At 44.2% G+C, this 20,511-nt stretch overlaps 1 protein-coding gene across 2 annotated transcripts in view; it reads right to left on the reverse strand.

Moving 5' to 3' along the window:
• Positions 1-20,511, reverse strand: part of LOC126202929 (mitogen-activated protein kinase-binding protein 1) — a 939,171-nt gene that overhangs the window by 904,430 nt on the left and 14,230 nt on the right. The gene's annotated exons all lie outside the window — the stretch shown is intronic.

Consider the following 20,511-nt stretch of genomic DNA (forward strand, 5'->3'; position numbering starts at 1 on the left):
AATAGATTATAGCCACGAACAAAAAAAGAAGCCTTGAACAGAAGTCAGATAAATAGAAATAACTTTCCAAATTACACTGATCATTTATAAAGAAAAGTGGTTTTCCATAGACACCAAAATTCAATACATCTGTATTACACAAGTATAACTGCAGAGCTCACTTTTATGGGAACGTATGAAGGATGAAATGTCCAAAGAGAGGAAACGCATCTTCAGCGTAAATGACTAGAAACCAGAAACAAGAATACTCTACATGTACAACAAAGAGATCTACGAAACACGAAAAACAGAGAAATCTTTAGAATAGCAGTAGTTAAATTTGCGACTCCAGAGACAGGAAACCAATAACGTGTGTCAAACGGACAGATGATACCTAGACACTGTGCACTGATGGAAAACAACTGGATAAAAAAAAAATAGAGAAAATAACTGTCACAATCGTGATCCTTTCATGACGAGAAGGGACATCGTTGGAACAATTGTTCATTACAACTCTGTTACTTGGCAGCTAACTCTAGAGAATAACACGTATTCCATGTATTTGTGCCGTACGCAAGATGAAATACAGTTCGCCATTCTCCTGTAGTGGTGCAAATACTCGTCAGTCAATACTCTCACCGTCCGTGCACTTCGGTTCCCCCACTGCCGAGCAGTCGAAAGAAGGCCCTCCCTCTTACTGCACTCTGGGAACCTGTGTTTGGGAGGCCACTTCTCCTTAGAAAGCAAGCCAACCCCAGCTGCCGCGCGGCCTTTCACGCCGGCCCTGTTGAGGGCTTCCTGCCGCCACCTAAGAACGCTGCCGGTGAATTTCTCCACCTGGCCGGCACGCCATTCCGCGCGGTCCCTGCGGGCAGCGCCCTGCTCGCGTGTTGCAAGCCGGAGCTTATCTCGCAGGGCACCGCCGTCCGAGATAAACTGGCCTTGCCCCGGCATCCGACAGCAACTGCACGCCACTCCTAATATCAGACTTGCATTTCGTATCTCACCGTTAGATAATTCTGCCTGTCCCTCCCGCAAGAATTCTGCAAGAGCAATAAACGCACAGTACGGCAATAGTGCACATCTAATAACGTGGAGCATTGTTTAATACACTCTTGGAAATGGAAAAAAGAACACATTGACACCGGTGTGTCAGACCCACCATACTTGCTCCGGACACTGCGAGAGGGCTGTACAAGCAATGATCACACGCACGGCACGGCGGACACACCAGGAACCGCGGTGTTGGCCGTCGAATGGCGCTAGCTGCGCAGCATTTGTGCACCGCCGCTGTCAGTGTCAGCCAGTTTGCCGTGGCATACGGAGCTCCATCGCAGTCTTTAACACTGGTAGCATGCCGCGACAGCGTGGACGTGAACCGTATGTGCAGTTGACGGACTTTGAGCGAGGGCGTATAGTGGGCATGCGGGAGGCCGGGTGGACGTACCGCCGAATTGCTCAACACGTGGGGCGTGAGGTCTCCACAGTACATCGATGTTGTCGCCAGTGGTCGGCGGAAGGTGCACGTGCCCGTCGACCTGGGACCGGACCGCAGCGACGCACGGATGCACGCCAAGACCGTAGGATCCTACGCAGTGCCGTAGGGGACCGCACCGCCACGTCCCAGCAAATTAGGGACACTGTTGCTCCTGGGGTATCGGCGAGGACCATTCGCAACCGTCTCCATGAAGCTGGGCTACGGTCCCGCACACCGTTAGGCCGTCTTCCGCTCACGCCCCAACATCGTGCAGCCCGCCTCCAGTGGTGTCGCGACAGGCGTGAATGGAGGGACGAATGGAGACGTGTCGTCTTCAGCGATGAGAGTCGCTTCTGCCTTGGTGCCAATGATGGTCGTATGCGTGTTTGGCGCCGTGCAGGTGAGCGCCACAATCAGGACTGCATACGACCGAGGCACACAGGGCCAACACCCGGCATCATGGTGTGGGGAGCGATCTCCTACACTGGCCGTACACCACTGGTGATCGTCGAGGGGACACTGAATAGTGCACGGTACATCCAAACCGTCATCGAACCCATCGTTCTACCATTCCTAGACCGGCAAGGGAACTTGCTGTTCCAACAGGACAATGCACGTCCGCATGTATCCCGTGCCACCCAACGTGCTCTAGAAGGTGTAAGTCAACTACCCTGGCCAGCAAGATCTCCGGATCTGTCCCCCATTGAGCATGTTTGGGACTGGATGAAGCGTCGTCTCACGCGGTCTGCACGTCCAGCACGAACGCTGGTCCAACTGAGGCGCCAGGTGGAAATGGCATGGCAAGCCGTTCCACAGGACTACATCCAGCATCTCTACGATCGTCTCCATGGGAGAATAGCAGCCTGCATTGCTGCGAAAGGTGGATATACACTGTACTAGTGCCGACATTGTGCATGCTCTGTTGCCTGTGTCTATGTGCCTGTGGTTCTGTCAGTGTGATCATGTGATGTATCTGACCCCAGGAATGTGTCAATAAAGTTTCCCCCTCCTGGGACAATGAATTAACGGTGTTCTTATTTCAATTTCCAGGAGTGTATTACCCGCAAAAAGTAATGGATGTCTACGTAAACAACGAGCACGTTCTCTTCAGCTTCTTGAACACAAGTGTCGGCGTTATTAAGTGAAAGGTTCTACTGAGATTTCTTCCTTATACGCGGTCAATATTCGTAAATGTCGGGATCTTGTATACACGTTACGTCTATTCAAGAAGGAACCAAAATCTAACTCGGTAGTATAAATCATTGTTAGATATTATCAACATACCACTCTCACAATAGAGGGAAAGAAAGATGGTTGGGCTTAACGTCCCGTCGACATCGAGGTCTTTAGAGACGGAACACAAGCTCGGATTGTATGAGGTGTGTTTTTTAAGTAGGTACAGTTTTGAAATTAAAAAAAGACGTGCTAAGATATCTCAATAATTTTATTTTTCCGTGAAAGCCTGTACCTTAATCTACTTTTCTACATAATTTCCGTCAATACAGAGGCACTTGTCATAACGTTGTACCAGTTTTTGAATTCCCTCCTCATAGAAGTCTTCCGCCTGACTTGTTAACCACTGCATCACCACTGTTTTGACTTCGTCATCGTCTTGAAGACGCTGACCGCCAAGGTGTTTTTTCAAGTGCAGGAACAGATGGTATTCACTGGATGCAAGATCAGGGCTGTATGGTGGATGATCTCTTTGGTCTGATTCGCCACATGCAAACGGACATTGCCTTGCAGCAAAACGGTGCCCTTGCTCAACTTCCATGAACTGTTGCTTTGATTCTGGTGTGACGTAGGCCACCCATGTTTCATCGCCCGTACCAATTTGGCTTAAGAAATCATCACCGTCGTTGTGGTACCGCTCAAGGAAAGTCAATGCACTGTCTAAACGTTTGGTTTTGTGCACATTCGTAAACATTTTCGGTACCCAACGTGCGCACAATTTTCGGTAATTCAAGTGCTCGGTGACAATGCCATACGAAACACTACGAGAAACATTAGAAAAGTCATCCCGCAAGGAGGAAATCGTAAAGCGTCTGTTTTCTCTCCCCTTAGTGTCCATTTCCTGCACCAAACTTTCATTAACGACCGAAGGACGCCCACTCCGTTGTTCATCATGCACATTTGTGCCGCCATCTTTAAATGCTCTCACTTTCTTACCATTCCATCACTCATAATGTCTTCTCCGTAAACTGCACAGATCTCACGATGAATATCGATCGCTTTTAGGCCTTTAGTACTAAGAAATCTTACTTCACAGTCGGGCGGGACTCACGATTTTTGGAGGCATCTTAAACACTCAGTACACAACGTAAATAAGGAAGAATCAGACTGTAATGGCGTCAGTGCGTAGATTAAGGTACAGGCTTTCGTGTAAAAATAAAATTATTGAGATATTTTAGCACGTCTTTTTTTAATTTCAAAACGGTACTTACTTAAAAAACACGCTCTTATTACGGATGGGAAAAGAAATAGGCCGTGTCCTTTCAAAGGAAGTATCCCTGCCTTTGCCTTCAGCACTTCAGGGAAATCACGAAAAACCTAAATCTGGATGGGCGGAGGTGGCTTTGAACGGTCGTCCTCCAGAATGCGAGCCCAGTGTGCTAACCACTGCGCACCTGGCACGGTTATATCACAAAAGCCTGTTTTGTTGTTTTCTCATTTTCTTTACTACTGTACTCTTATTAATGCTTCGTAGGTATAATATTGCAGAAAAACAGCACCAAGTGAAATCAGTAACCATCTGTAACAACAGTTGCCGGGCTGCGCAGGGAGCACAAGCCCAAACTACCTACACACACCTAGTATGGCAGAGACAGTATTCTCTTTTGTTTCGTCAGAGGATAATTTTTATTGAATTAAATTTACTATTAAATCAACCTGACTACGCTGCAATTGTTTTCGTCGATCAAGTAGCAAACTTTAATAATCATGTAGATATTTAAGCTTTAATTATGTAGATTAGAATTGACGCAATATTTAGCAATAACAATGACGTTAGCTGCGGTGTACGACGAAACTACTTTCGTCTGTTGATAACGGTGGGTTCTCTGATTGCTTGGTGAGGTGCATGTACGAACTGTAACTCATGAAATATTAGTTTACTTTATTGCATTAATGAATAAAATACTTCAATTTGATACACTTCTTTGCCACAAGCGTACTGGATAATTTCCAACTATCACTGACTAGCAAAGCACTACTTGTTGCACTAATTAACAAACTCTCCTCTTAAGGGGGGTAGGACATCAAACGGGCCGACTTGGAGCAGGAGAGGCATCACAGGACATTTTAATTTCCACTGTCTATACTTTTACAAATAATTTCATAAAACTTTGTCAGCATCACTAGGAAGGATTCAGGATTCACACTCATTGCAGGGGAAGATCGAAAAAACAAAATAATTTTTTTTACGTGTGAAATTTCATCATTTTTCACTTACTAATGGCTGCATTTGTTGCTATAGGTACACTTTTCTTCATAAGTTAGAGAGATTCTTCGATGAATTTTGAACAGCATACAAACCATACTTACAGGTGTATGAAACTCTAGAATTTATTTAATTTATGAAAAAACGAATGAGCTGTTATATTTTAAACTTCATGTTTAGAAAAAACACAAATTTTCTAGTCAATTACCTCAATTTTTACCGCAGTTTTTAATAGATTTGTAAAATTCTAGAGTTTCATACAACTTTGAGTATGATTTGTATGCTGTGCAAAATTCATCGAAGAATCTCTTACTTATGAAGAAAAGTATACCTATAGCAACCAATGCTACCATTAGTAAGTGAAAAAAAAGAAGGAATTTCACATGTAAAAAAATATATATATATTTTGTTATGTTTTCGAACTTCCACTGCTGTGAGTGTAAATTCTGAATCCTTCCTGGTCATGCTGACAAAGTTTCATGAATTTATTTTTAAAAGCATAAACAGTGGAAATTAAAATGTCCTGTGATGCCTCTCCTGCTCCAAGTCGGCCCGTTTGACGTCCTATCCCCCTTAAGGTACAACGTTTGACTTTACTAAATTACAAGTTCATCAGAACGTTTAACAACTCGTTGGCCTCCACTATGATGTTGACTCCTATAGATGAAGCTTCCATGCTCAGCTCTATACTGCCCTCCGGTGCGAGGGTGTTGCTGTGCTGGGGGGATAGGAGCCGTCTTCAGAAGCGGCTCCCATACGTCGTTGCGGTCTGCAACGTGATCTGGCTAACTTCAGTTGTATCGGTATGTGTTGCCCGCTTAGATGTGGCATTGTGATATCTGCACTATACAACACAAAATATGGCAAGGACATTAATTTTATTCTTGTTTGATTATTTAGAGATTTAAAAAAAATGGTTCAAATGGCTCTGAGCACTATGGGTCTTAACTTCTGAGGTCATCAGTCCCCTAGAACTTAGAACTACTGAAACCTAAGGACATCACACACATCCATGCCCGAGGCAGGATTCGAACCTGCGACCGTAGCGGTCCAGACTGAAGCGTCTAGAACCGCACGGCCACACCGGCCGGCTAGAGATTAAACCTGGGGAGATTATAACCATCACTCCCCTCTCTTACATATAAGCAGGCGTTCTACATTTTTACAATATACACTGAAGCCCCCAAGAAACTGGTATATGCGTGCGTATTCAAATACAGAGATATGTAAACAGGCAGAATATGGCGCTGCGGTTGGTATCGCACATATAAGACAAGTGTCTGGCGTAGTTAGATCGATTACTGCTGCTACAATGACAGCTTACCAAAATTTAAGGGTGTTTGAACACGGAGTTATAGTAGGTGCACGAGTGATGGGACACAGCATCTCCGAGGTAGCGATGAAGTGTGGATTTTCCCGTATGACCATTTCACAAGTGTACCGTGAATATCAGGAATCCGGTAAAATATCAAATCTCCGACATCGCTGCGGCCGGAACAAGATCCTGCAAGAACGGGAGCAACGACGACTGAAGAGAATCGTTCAACGTGACAAAGTGCAACCATTCCGCAAATTGCTGCAGTTTTCAATGCTGGGTCATCAACAAGTGTCCGCGTGCGAACCGTTCAGCGAAACATCATCGGTACGGACTTTTGGAAACGAAGGCCCACTCGTGTACTCTCGATGACTGCACGACACAAACCTTTACGCCTCACCTGGGCCCCCTCAACACCAAAAATGAACTGTTGATGACTGGAAACATGTTGCCTGGTCGGACAAGTCTCGTTTCAAACTACATCGAGCAAACGAACGTGTATTGGTATGGAGACAACCTCATGAACCCATGGACCCTGCGTGTCAGTAGGGGAGTCTTCAAGCTGATGGAGGCTCCGTAATGGTGTGGGGCGTGTGCAGTTGGAGTGGTATGGGATCCCTGATATGTCTAGATACAACTCTGACAGGTGACACGTACGTAAGCATCCTGTCTGATCACCTATATCCATTCATGTCGATTGTGCATTCTGACGGACTTGGGCAATTCCAGCAGCACAATGCGACACCCCACATGACCAGAATTACTACAGAGTGGCTTTAGGAACACTCTTATGAGTTTAAACACTTCCGCTGGCCACCCAGCTCCCCAGACATGATCATTACTGAGTACATCTGGGATGTCTCGCAACGTGGTGCTCAGAAGAGATCTCCATCCCCTCGTACGTTTATGGAAATCTCTTTAGGATTCATGGAGTCGATTCCCCGCCAGCACTACTTCAGACATCAGTCGAGTCCATGCCATGTCGTGTTGCGGCACTTCTACGTGTTCGCGAGGGCCCTAAACGATATTAGGCAGATGTACCAGTTTCTTTGGCCATATTGCATCTTTACTAAAGTCTATCATGTATGGGTAAATATAAAATATATTGTAGTTATGAAACTTTGCAAATATATAGCATCGTAGTAAAGAGCTGTGAAAATTAACTTTCAGGTGCTCAAATGGCTCTGAGCACCATGGGACTCAACTGCTGAGGTCATTAGTCCCCTAGAACTTAGAACTAGTTAAACCTAACTAACCTAAGGACATCACAAACATCCATGCCCGAGGCAGGATTCGAACCTGCGACCGTAGCGGTCTTGCGGTTCCAGACTGCTGCGCCTTTAACCGCACGGCCACTTCGGCCGGCTCTTTCAGGTGCCTTGCACGATTCGCGCAGCTCCCCCCGTCGGAGGTTCGATTCCTCCCTCGGGCATGGATGTGTGTGTGTGTGTGTGTGTGTGTGTGTGTGTGTGTGTAGTCCTTAGCGTAAGTTAGTTTAAGTTAGATTAAGTAGTGTGTAAACCTAAGGACCGATGACCTCAGCAGTTTGGTCCCATAGGAACTTACCACAAATTTCATTTCCAAAATATCTGACAAAACGTATTTTTACGTTTCGTAACTACAAGAACTATTATAGCAGTATTTATCGAGACATGACACGAAGACTTCAATATAGCTGCAACATGGTTGTCACTTCCAACTAGACGTCACTTGATAGGCCTAATGGCAATAAGCCGAAGCAGGCCTGTCGTGTAAAATAATAAAAAGCAGATGGTTTGGAGCATTCATTTCGATAACGTCTTATATCGACGTATATTATACTTCGAGTCCAATTGAACGTAAGGAATTGAAAGTATTGAAAAAAGGAACAATGGCTGTTTTGCAAATGTAGTCGGACAGTCACACGTCAGTAGTACAGGTAGTGTCGATGTGTTTGAAGTTATCTTTTTTACTTTGCGGAACTCTTCGCACTTCAGTATGACTGCACCCTTTTCAGTAACTGCTGCATGTTTTGCCACTAATCAGAACATTAAGTTATAGAAAAATACTAATGAAGCACTTGTTATATTACTATGATATCTGAATAGCAGGGATAACACGCTAAATGGTATACATTAAAAATTTGTCCCCAAGAAGCAAATCCGACCACGCTTGTCTGCACATATTACGAAAATCCCGCGCTGCGTTTTTATGCCTCCTTGTTAAGGTTAATCTCCGCAACTACTGAAGTGATTTCGATACGGTTTTCACTATTACAGAGACTGATTAACGAAGAAAGCTTGTGTGTATAATCTATTCTGTACTTCTGTCCATTCCTAAGGTTCACCGCGTTAGAGTCACTAGTTACGTAGCACTTACAAAGTCATAAGTATCTTGGGCAATATTAACAACTCTGCTATGCTATCACGAGCAATAATACAATTATTTCAAAAGACGTCAGTCCCATACCCACGAAACGAGAAATGGAAATACAGTGGATGCAGTTTCGCTTTAAACAATGTCTCTCCCCTACGAACAGCCTCCTGATTGTAAGTTGCATGTTGGGAAGTCTTTGAACTAAGCATATTCGCCTACTGATATTCCGTAAGCACCTATTTTTATTAATAGTTTGATTACTAGAGGCCTGCGTGGGACGGTATCGAAGTTCCCATAAGTATTCTGCTGCCTATTACGGACTGATCATTGTAGGGCGCGACCAGTTAGAATTTTCTAGAAATAGCTATTGGACAAACACAAAAAACGTTTCTTGTAACGGCTTCCTACGGAAAATTACGTTGCACAATGCACTGAGTAATAAATATGGTGAAAGTTACAGCAAACCTGTAATATATAAGAATATTATGCCAAAATGGAAGAATAAGGTACACGTTGCTACCCTCTTCGTGGGTGTTTATTACTTATATGTAAAATTGGCTGGTTTTTGACGCCAGCAAATGGCAGGCTAACGCCTTGAAAGTTCGTTCGTGACGAACCCATAACCCTGCAGGGAGGCGGGCGCCGGGTTGAATAAGAACAGAATGGCTTCGTGTGACGCAACCCACCGGGCCGAGAACACTTTCGCTTCGCCGTCGCTCTAATATGACTAGCTGCAGCTGCTAACAGCACGAACCGCCATACGCCGGTCAGCTGTTTCTCTGGACACTGGCAACTGGCGCGTGGTCTCATCACGGTCACCTACGAACTCCGAGAAAAAACATTAATTCACCCGTCATTAGCCCTGGATTCCGCTGCACGGGTACGAACCTGTAAAATAATAACAAGTAAGAAAAGACACCACCCGACTCACAGCTGGCAATGTCCGTCACATAACGAAGACAACAGCCAAAACCGAATAAACATTATTTTTAAAATGTGGAAATGAGCTTGTTATACCGCAAAACAATCATTTACGTGTAAGGTACTGCATCTGTGTACAATCCACGTACGAAGGTATACGAATCTAAAGTCTAAATCTAGATCTACATGTTTACTCTGCAATTCACACTTACAGGGTGTTTCAAAAATGACCGGTATATTTGAAACGGCAATAAAAACTAAACGAGCAGCGATAGAAATACACCGTTTGTTGCAATATGCTTGGGACAACAGTACATTTTCAGGCAGACAAACTTTCGAAATTACAGTAGTTACAATTTTCAACGACAGATGGCGCTGCGGTCTGGGAAACTCTATAGTACGATATTTTCCACATATCCACCATGCGTAGCAATAATATGGCGTAGTCTCTGAATGAAATTACCCGAAACCTTTGACAACGTGTCTGGCGGAATGGCTTCACATGCAGGTGAGATGTACTGCTTCAGCTATTCAATTGTTTCTGGATTCTGGCGGTACACCTGGTCTTTCAAGTGTCCCCACAGAAAGAAGTCACAGGGGTTCATGTCTGGCGAATAGGGAGGCCAATCCACGCCGCCTCCTGTATGTTTCGGATACCCCAAAGGAATCACACGATCATCGAAATATTCATTCAGGAAATTAAAGACGTCGGCCGTGCGATGTGGCCGGGCACCATCTTGCATAAACGACGAGGTGTTCGCAGTGTCGTCTAAGGCAGTTTGTACCGCCACAAATTCACGAAGAATGTCCAGACAGCGTGATGCAGTAATCGTTTCGGATCTGAAAAATGGGCCAATGATTCCTTTGGAAGAAATGGCGGCCCAGACCAGTACTTTTTGAGGATGCAGGGACGATGGGACTGCAACATGGGGCTTTTCGGTTCCCCATATGCGCCAGTTCTGTTTATTGACGAAGCCGTCCAGGTAAAAATAAGCTTCGTCAGTAAACCAAATGCTGCCCACATGCATATCGCCGTCATCACTCCTGTGCACTATATCGTTAGCGAATGTCTCTCGTGCAGCAATGGTAGCGGCGATGAGGGGTTGCTGCGTTTGAATTTTGTATGGATAGAGGTGTAAACTCTGGCGCATGAGACGATACGTGGACGTTGGCGTCATTTGGACCGCAGCTGCAACACGGCGAACGGAAACCCGAGGCCGCTGTTGGATCACCTGCTGCACTAGCTGCGCGTTGCCCTCTGTGGTTGCCGTACGCGGTCGCCCTACCTTTCCAGCACGTTCATCCGTCACGTTCCCAGTCCGTTGAAATTTTTCAAACAGATCCTTTATTGTATCGCTTTTCGGTCCTTTGGTTACATTAAACCTCCGTTGAAAACTTCGTCTTGTTGCAACAACACTGTATTCTAGGCGGTGGAATTCCAACACCAGAAAAATCCTCTGTTCTAAGGAATAAACCATGTTGTCTGCAGCACACTTGCACGTTGTGAACAGCACACGCTTACAGCAGAAAGACGACGTACAGAATGGCGCACCCACAGACTGCGTTGTCTTCTATATCTTTCACATCACTTGCAGCGCCATCTGTTGTTGAAAATTGTAACTACTGTAATTTCGAAAGTTTGTCCGCCTGAAAATGTACTGTTGTCCCAAGCATATTGCAACAAACGGTGTATTTCTACCGCTGCTCGTTTAGTTTTTATTGCCGTTTTAAATATACCGGTCATTTTTGAAACACCCTGTAAGTGCCCGGCAGAGGGTTCATCGAACCACCTTCAAGCTATTTCTCTACCGTTCAACTCTCGGGAAGCGCGCAGGAAAAACTGACAGTTAAATCTCTCCGTCCAAGATCTGGCTTCCCGGCGCAACCAAAAAAATCTTTGCTTTAATGACTGCCACCCCCACTCGCGTATCATATCCGTAGAACTCTTCCCTCTTCTTCCTCTTCTTCTTTACTGCATATTTCTTATGTCATGTTTCAACTGGAAGCTCTCCGTCGCGTCCTCTTCTGAACATCAATCTGGACTGTGCTCCCTGTCCTCTCTTTCATGATAATACAAAACGAGTTGCCTTTTTTGAGGTTTTTCAATGCCCTCTGTCATCCTATCTGATACGGAATACACACAGCACAGCAATACTCCAGAAGAGGACCGTCATGCGTAGTGAAGGAGGGCTCTTTAGTAGACCTGTCGCACTTCCTACGTGTTCTGTCAATAAATCGCTGTCTTCAGTTGTTCGTAACTGTAAGCTCTTGGTTTTTAGCTGAATTGGCAGGATTTAGATTTGTGTGATTTATCATGTAACCGAAATTTAAAGGATTTCTTTTACTACTTGTGTGAATGAACTCTCACTTTTCGTCATTTAGAGGTAATTGACGTTTTTCGGACAATGCGGATATATTGTCTAAATCGTTATTCAGTTGGTTTGAGCATCTGATGACTTTACTAAACGATAAATAACAGCACCATCTGCAAACAACCTAACAGAGTTGCTCAGATGTCTCCTAAATCGTTCATGTAGATCAGAAACAGCAGACTGCCTCTAACACTCTCTTGGGGTACGCCTGATATCACTTCCGTTTTACTCGATGACTTTCCGTCAATTACTACGAAGTGTCACCTTTCTGACAGGAAATCCGAATCCAGTCGCTTAGTTGAGACGATACTCCATAGGCGCGCAATTTGGTAAGAAGCCCCTTGTGACGAACGCTGTCAAAACTTTTTTAAATCCAGAAATATGGAATCATTATTTCGTGTGAATAAAGAGCGGTTGTATTTCTTAAGGACGATGTTTTCTAAACCCGTGTTGACTGTGTGTCAATAGATCGTTTTCTCGGGGCAATCCATTTAACTACAGAAGCACAAAACGCTGGAGAAAAAAAAAAAAAAAAACAAAAAAAAAAACTAACTGACAATTAAGATCGGCAGATCCGTAAAAGTTCTGAAGGAGATATTATTTGGCAAAGAGATATGTAATTGTTCGATACAATACACCTTAACACTTGCAGTACTTAAAACTAAACTCCGCCCGAACAGGCCATGAAGGCTCCAGGCCACCGACCGGCCGCCGTGTCGTCCTAAGCCCAAAGGCGTTGCTGGATGCGAATTTGGAGGGACATGTGGTCAGCACGCCGCTCTACAGGCCGTATGTCAGTTTACGAGACCGGCGCCGCAACTTCCCAGTCAAGTTGCTCCTCAGTTTGCCTCACATGGGCCGAGTGCACTCCGCTTGCTAATAGCGCTAGTCACACCGGATGGTCATCCATCCAAGTGCTAGCCCAGCCCGACAGCGCGTAACTTCGGTTATCTGACGGGAACCGGCGTTACCACTGCGGCAAGGCAGTTGGTCCACTTGCGGTACTTACACATTCATATTTCCAAAAACAGAAGTTCTGAATTGCCACACACTTTCCTAATTCGTCGTCGAAGTGCAAATCTGCAGTATCAATGAAGTGTTTGCAGCACAGCGAAATGTAACAGCACCCACACTTGATAAAGCCAATATTTTTCGCACCTGATACACCAGGTTCCGTGTGTGCGCTCTACACTAGTCCAATGTCAAAAGGCAAGGTGATCAAATTTCCAAATTTTGCCACGAATTGTTCAGTTCGGTTTCCAGTTTTAACGGTTCGAACAAGAGTACTTCTGTTGTTAGATGTTTTCCTCTCGATTTTAGTTGGTTGGTTAAAGGGGCTAGACTACTCGAGTTTAGTACTAATCAATGAATTACACAGCATTCTAGTCGTCATCAAGCTACTTTCACGCAGAAACAGCTGCAAAAAATAAAAAAATAAATCATTTATAAGAACCACTGAGTGATTTTGAAACGATACAAAATAAGAAAAACAATTGCACCGAATTACATCGTTCCTGATATACAGATTTCAACAAAATAATGGATTTTACTGATAAAAATCATTGTCTTTTCAACTCATCATGTTGAGAGGTTTTGAAATTTTCTGACAATTTCTGCATTCCCATCTGATACATTTGCTAATGAAACAGATACGAATTACGAAGTTTATTTTGATTAATAAAACCAAGTCTGTTTATGGATGCGAGAATTTGTGAGCAGCTGTGGTAAATTGTAAATTCAGTAGGAATCTTGATAATACTAACAAGTGCTACCAATGGCATCTTACAGAGTCTGTTCCCGTGCGCGAATACCGAACGACCCAGGCCGTTCGCCGGCCGGAGTGACCATGCGGTTCTAGGCGCTACAGTCTGGAACCGAGCGACCGCAGGTTCGAATCCTGCCTCGGGCATGGATGTGTGATGTCCTTAGGTTAGTTAGGTTTAATTAGTCCTAAGTTCTAGGCGACTGATGACCTCAGAAGTTAAGACGCATAGTGCTCAGAACCATTTGAACCCAGGCCGTTCCTAAACGCGCACCAACCACGTTCGACGTGTTACACGGCTGAGAAACACGACCCATGTGAGGACGGCATAAGCAGTAAAGTAGTCCCACCGCTCAAAGCTGTCCAGCACGCGTGGTCGACCACGAGGCTGATATGTGCACACGATCGCGGGAGCTTCGAACGCATTTTACGTCCGGCCGTTCGTGCTACAGCTGCCTCTGAACCGTGTGTCGCGAGAGTAACCATAGGATACTGCTGATTTACGATTGGCGGTAGGGCAACCTGGCGAATTCCGAGCAATATGAAACAGGGTCGGATCCTGGCAAATCACGGGTCTGAGACAGTGTCGTAATCGGAGGCGCAGCAGAAAGGACGTGATGCAATGACTGCCGCTTATTATCTTCGGTGGCCACTCCAGGGCATTATGCTAATAGCCATGGGCGGATATGAAAGTCGTTCGCTGCAGTAAGAGACAAGAAATACGTGCTGCGACGTACTAAGGGCCGATGCTGACAAGATATTGAGTAATATTAATTAAACAAATATATTATTTTGTGTGAACAAGCGATGATGCATTTGTAGTCAGCTGATTAAAAAAGTATTAGCACGTATGCTGTAATGTAACTTTATTGCTAACGTCAAGGATGTCTCGGAATTAGGCGTTTACTAAACGAACAGCAGCTCATATGACTGCCTGTAACATGTTGCTTCCAGTTCGAGGAGATATTTTACATGCACTATCTGACCACGAGTATCTGGAAACCCATACGTAATATGGAACTGACCACCAGATGACACCAGTGGCGGATCCACCAGTATAAAAGGAGACGGGGTGCGGTCGGCCAGGAGGGCTCTGTGACTTCGAACATGCAATAGTCATTGCCTCCCAACTGAGTGAAAAATCCATCAGGGACATTTAAGGCTTTCTAAAGTTGACCAAGTCGACTGTTGGTGATGTGATTTTGAAGTGGAAACGCGAAGGAACAACTACAGCTAAACCAAACCGGGCAGATGTCTTCTACATATCGAGCATTGCAGAAGGTAGCTATAAAAATTGCATGAACTCACCAAAATGAATTACTCGCTTGTTCCTAAATGCTACCAGCAGCCCAGTTAGCACAATGAATGTGCACAGGATGTTAAAGAGAAGCCACACACTTCTGTAGTAAATCCCAAATGACGCTTGAGTTGGTGTAAAGAGCGACGCCACAGAACAGTGGGTGACTGGAAACGAGTGAGTTGGAATGATGAATCACGCTATAACCTGTGGCAATCCTATGGAAGGGTTTGAGTTTGCTGAATGAAATGATGACGTCACCTCCCACCATGTTTAGAGTGCTAACAGAGAAGTATGACTGAGGTGGTGTTACGGTATGAGTGTTTTTCGTGGTTAGGACGTGGTCCTTTTGGAAATTTGTGGTAAGCTTCTATGGCACCAACCTGCTGTGATCATCAGTCACTAGACTTACACACTACTTAAACTAACTTACGCTAAGGACAACACACACACCCATGCCAGAGGGAGGACTCTAACCTCAAACGGGGAAATCCGTGCGAAGGGCATGGTCCTCTTATGGTATGGTCTGGTTATTGACATTACGAAAGTGGTAAATGTAGAAGGGTGTGAACAAATTTTACAAAACTGTGCACTGCGTGCAGTACAGGAACATTTTGGAGACGATGATTGATCGTATGAGCATGACAATCGCCCTGTCATAAAGGTTGGACTCCACACGACTGGAAAACCGTGGCTGCTCAGATGAGTCCAGAGTTCAGTTGGTAAGAGCTGATGGTACGGTTCGAGTGTGACGCAGACCCCACGAAGACACTGACCCAAGTTGTCAACAAGGCACAGTGCATGGTGGTGGTATCTCCATAATGGTGTGGGCTGGGTTTACATGGAATGGACTGCGTCCTGTGGTCCAAATGAACTGATCATTGATTGGAAATGGTGACTCTTTGCAGCAAACAACAATGAAATTATTACAGATGACAATGCGTCATGCTACAGGACTCCAACTGTTCGCGACTGGTTTGAAGAACACCTGGACAATTCGAGCGAATGATCTGACCACCAGATGAATCCCATCGAACGCTTATGGGACATAATCGAGAAGACAGTTCGTCCACAACATCCTGTTCAGTCATCACTTTCGCAATATTGTGGAGGGCTAGGGAGGAAGCATGGTTCAATATTTCTACAGGGGAATTGCAACGACCTGTTGAGTGTATACCACATCGAGTTGCTGCACTACAGCCGGACGGTGTGGCCGTGCGGTTCTAGGCGCTTCAGTCTGGAACCGCGTGACCGCTACGGTCGCAGGTACGAATCCTGCCTCGGGCATGGATGTGTGTGATGTCCTTAGGTTAGTTAGGTTTAAGTAGTTCTAAGTTCTAGGGGACTAATGACCACAGATGTTAAGTCCCATAGTGCTCAGAGCCATTTGAATCATTTTTTGCTGCACTACGCCGGGCAAAAGGGGTCCGATATGAGGAAGTATTCCATGACTTTTGCCACATAAGTGGGTACACCTGACTTAAAACAGTTGGATGCCGAGCACCCCCCCCCCCCCTAGTTCCAAGCTTAAGGCTTACCTCCGTAAGCTGTAAATTATTTATTCAATGTGTAGTAATAAAAGTTTCCGTGCCAACGAAGGAACAAATTCCACTGCAAAAACACAGACATACCATTAAAGATTAAGATGAAACGGCCACTCGAAAGTTCTCTTGCCATTACCAGATAAACTCTTTCCCAAACAAAATGCGTAAAATGTCTTACGAATGGATGATAAAACAGCTATTATTTCAGGTACGTTTACTACACCAAAGCCGGTTTCGTTGTAAATGGATATCTCCAGGAGACAAATTGGCAGAAATGTGGCGGTGTCACGATTTGGAGATGTTTAATAGCCTGATAAAACGTTAATGACAATCGGAATACGACACGTACGCTGATTAACTTCGTTGACTGCTTGCTGTGAGCACAGCCAGCGTCACGTATAGAGAAGGTAACAACATGCAGCGATACACTGGGCTGCACACGTGAAAGAATTGCTGTCACATTCGTCGAATGCTCTTTGCAATGAGTACTAAACGTTCTTGCCGTTTGGCCAATGTATAATATTGGGTAGTTTCCGCAACTAATTTTCTAAATGCTCGATTCTCAACACGGCATAGCTATGGGTAATGTCACAATGTTCGCTGTAATTTGTCATTGGTTTTGAAACTGTTGCTACATATGCTGCTTTAACAGTGACTGTGCCTAAATACAATTAACCTGCTCTTCCTCTGTCCTCGAGAGTCCCTTGCCAATGTTATTTCTTGTTCAAGATTGGGTCTTTCGTAAGTTCTCTGATTTCAATGTTAGGAGGGAAACTGTTGTTTATGGTCACATTGCTGAGAGTATTTGGCTCCTACTCAGTTTATTTCTTTTGCAATGGTAGACGCAGGCTTCTAGTCTGCGGATCATTGTGTGAAAGCATGCCAGTTTTTGTACCGTAGTATTCAGGCTCCTTTTTCTATTGAGACATTTTGCCTAAAGCCTGTGTTAGACAACAAACGGAAAAGTGAACGAATGTCAAGAACACATGCGGATGTATACCACGGTACTGAAGCAGCCAATAGTTACGCTGATTCTTAGAGCAGCATGTGTCTTGCTTTCTGAACAATACATCCTCCTTCCTGTACTGTCTAACACTATCCTGAACGCGATATCTATCAAAAGTATCTGCAGAACAATGCGCAAGGGAGGTAATACTGTTGCTCACGCCAGGAAATACTGAAGACACATGCCGATTCAGATGCATCAAGCTCAGGAAGTCATCATCACAGCCAACTGACGACTCATGTTCAGCTATTGTAAATGGGTTCCATTTCTTCGAAGTTCCTCTATTGTGTAGCTCTAATGGCGTTGTCTGCATAAATAGATGGCCTCAATGTTCCAGAGAAACGCTGTGCATTTGCATAGACATTGATGTGAAACTGAGTACGAGCGCCATTCGGCGAAGTCTGTTTCTCAGCTGTCTTATTCAGTGAACAATAATGTATACGCTTCGCTCTACGAAAACAGGTTTCAATAGTAGAGAAAGGAAGTAAATAAATTTATCAAGGAACAAACTACAGTGGACGACGTAATTATGACTTTAATAAAAATGAAATGAAGGTTGCGACTGCATGGCTCATGGACCAAGGAGGTCTCTCTTGGATCCAACACGAGCCAATGAAAGATCTTGGAACATTCGCGCTTGTGCATGAAGACTGTAACGCATAGAAAAGGCAAAGAAATGTCAGAGGCAGTCTTTACCCACCAACAGACGTCAAATACTTTATAGTGGCGAAAGGATGTAGGATATTTTGTCAATAGATAAAGTTTTTGTAGTGGCGTATTCTGATTTGCTACATTACAAAAATCGTTGTAGCAAGGTTAAATGATTTTATAGCAACAACTGACAGGAGTAAAACGCGCTTATGTAGAATGAGTTATTCTTCGATAGTTTACATTTTGTTCGGGATTATCTGTTCTACAAGCTTAAAATTCGACAGATCATGGAACCTGGATGAAAGTTCTTTCCTTCAGTGACATACGTCCAGCAATGTAATGACACATACTCACATTCCTTAGTTTATGGTCCTGCACCGGTGTGACCCTCGTAGCGTTTCATTTGAGTGATTAGAAACAAAAATTCTTATTTGTTCTACTCCAAACCCCCCCCCCCTCCCCACCCCCGCAAGTGGCTGGATCAGGTTTCGAAAGATATGTGGGTTTTGTTAATTCACATAATCGGAATGGATCCTAACTGAAGTGTGATTCTCCTACCGTATCACTAACGTTTCCCCACTTTAATAGTCTGCATTTGACATCGGCCAAATCTACAGACAACAGTAACATTGCAGGTAGAGAGCTGAAATTCAACGGGGCATCAGGGAAATCACAAAACATGTTTTTCATAGTCCCAAAGCCTTGTCTCCTGCAAACAAACGTGCATTCAAGATAGACTGTGCATACTGCATCACATACATCGTGTAGTGACATTATGGTCAGAGAAATTAGGACGCATACGGTGGCATACAGTCGTCTCCCTTTCACTTCGTAGAAAAATGACCAGGAAATCGAGACTGACAGACAATACAGTGGTCTGGGAAGTATATAGGTAGTTCATTCTCTCATGAGCTAAGAAATCGGATGTTACAGTGCAGCTCTCGCGACTGCGAGAGCAAGGTGGGATGTTACCTGGACATCGTCGATATCTATGAAGATTTGGTTGTGTTATGGTGGTACATGTCATACAATAACGTAAGTCAAGTGTTAACTTGATTTGCAGAATTGTTTAGATTATGTGTGTTTCTGAAATACTAGCGTTCTAAGTGTTTCGTTAAAACGGATACATTGGAATACTGTGCATTCATATGCAAAGTTAATAACGAGGGCCAATTCAGTTTCAATAGTTAAGAAATGAGAGGCTGAATTGAAAAATAAAAGACTTCTCTTGAAGATAATCTAAGCCTACGTGAAAACGTTCCAATATTGTAATTACGGATGAAACCGGGTAACGTGCGCAATATTTGCAAGGGATAATCATCGATCACAAATGTATGAAGTAGATTAAGATATAGGCATATTACAAGAAAGCGTATGATTATAGTTGGGAATACAAAAATTATCTTCACTCAGAAAAAAGGGCCGAAGATAAAGGTTCCGCGTTCCGTCGACTATGGGTCCAGTAGAGACGGAGCACTAGCTCCGATTAAAGACAGAAATTGGGTATGCTCTTCTCACACGAGCTATCCCAGTATTTGACCGACACGATTTAGGGAAACTACAGAAAAACTTGATCTGGCTGGACGGGCGGGGATTTGAGCCGTTGTCTGCCCGAATGCGAGTCGAGTGTCGTATCTTCTCCTTCTAGCTCGGTTCCGTCACGAAAAAAACGCCTGCCCACAGAAGTGCATTGGCAGTGTATAAACTAAGGAATTTGATGAGAGAATTGATGAAAACCCGCCCTATTCACTAGGTTTAGGACTGAGTTCCATCCCACATCTAAAGAAATTTGTGGACAATAAACATGCAAAGTCGGATAAAGAAGTTATGGCATCTAAAGCTGATTGTCTTGTAGACCTTCCCGAGTCGTACCTTAGGGGTGGAATTTAAGCACTTGAAAAACGCCGGAAAAGTGCATTAACCTAAACGATTCTATAGTGAAAATAAAATCATTTTGTCCTAAAACCATAGTCTTTTGATGTCACGCTTTGAACGTTACTTGTAGAGATGACACGATTATTTGGGCACACTGGGGAATGATTCTGCGTCTTAAAAGTTTTGCCTGTTATCCATACATGGCTTGTCGGTCGTACTGAAGCATGGAAAGGCTCTTTTTTCATCAGCTTCCACGTATAAAAGCAATGTTAGATATGATACTTTCCAACTCAGTTTTACGTGCGTCCTAGCCGTCGTTTCCGAAATTAAATCAACATGTATCAGATTTGTGAGTTGACTATTTGGTTTAGTGATGTGTATATTAGGACAGTGAAGCGTTTTAGGGATTGGCTGGCTTCTATCCTTTCAGCTTTGAATATACTTTTGCTTCCGATGCGGACGTTGATGTATGTGTACCGTATTTCCACTACTGCTAAGAAAAATGCAGTCATTCCTTA

The sequence above is a fragment of the Schistocerca nitens genome, chromosome 9 (genome assembly GCF_023898315.1).
Source record: "Schistocerca nitens isolate TAMUIC-IGC-003100 chromosome 9, iqSchNite1.1, whole genome shotgun sequence".
Lineage (NCBI taxonomy): Eukaryota > Metazoa > Arthropoda > Insecta > Orthoptera > Acrididae > Schistocerca > Schistocerca nitens.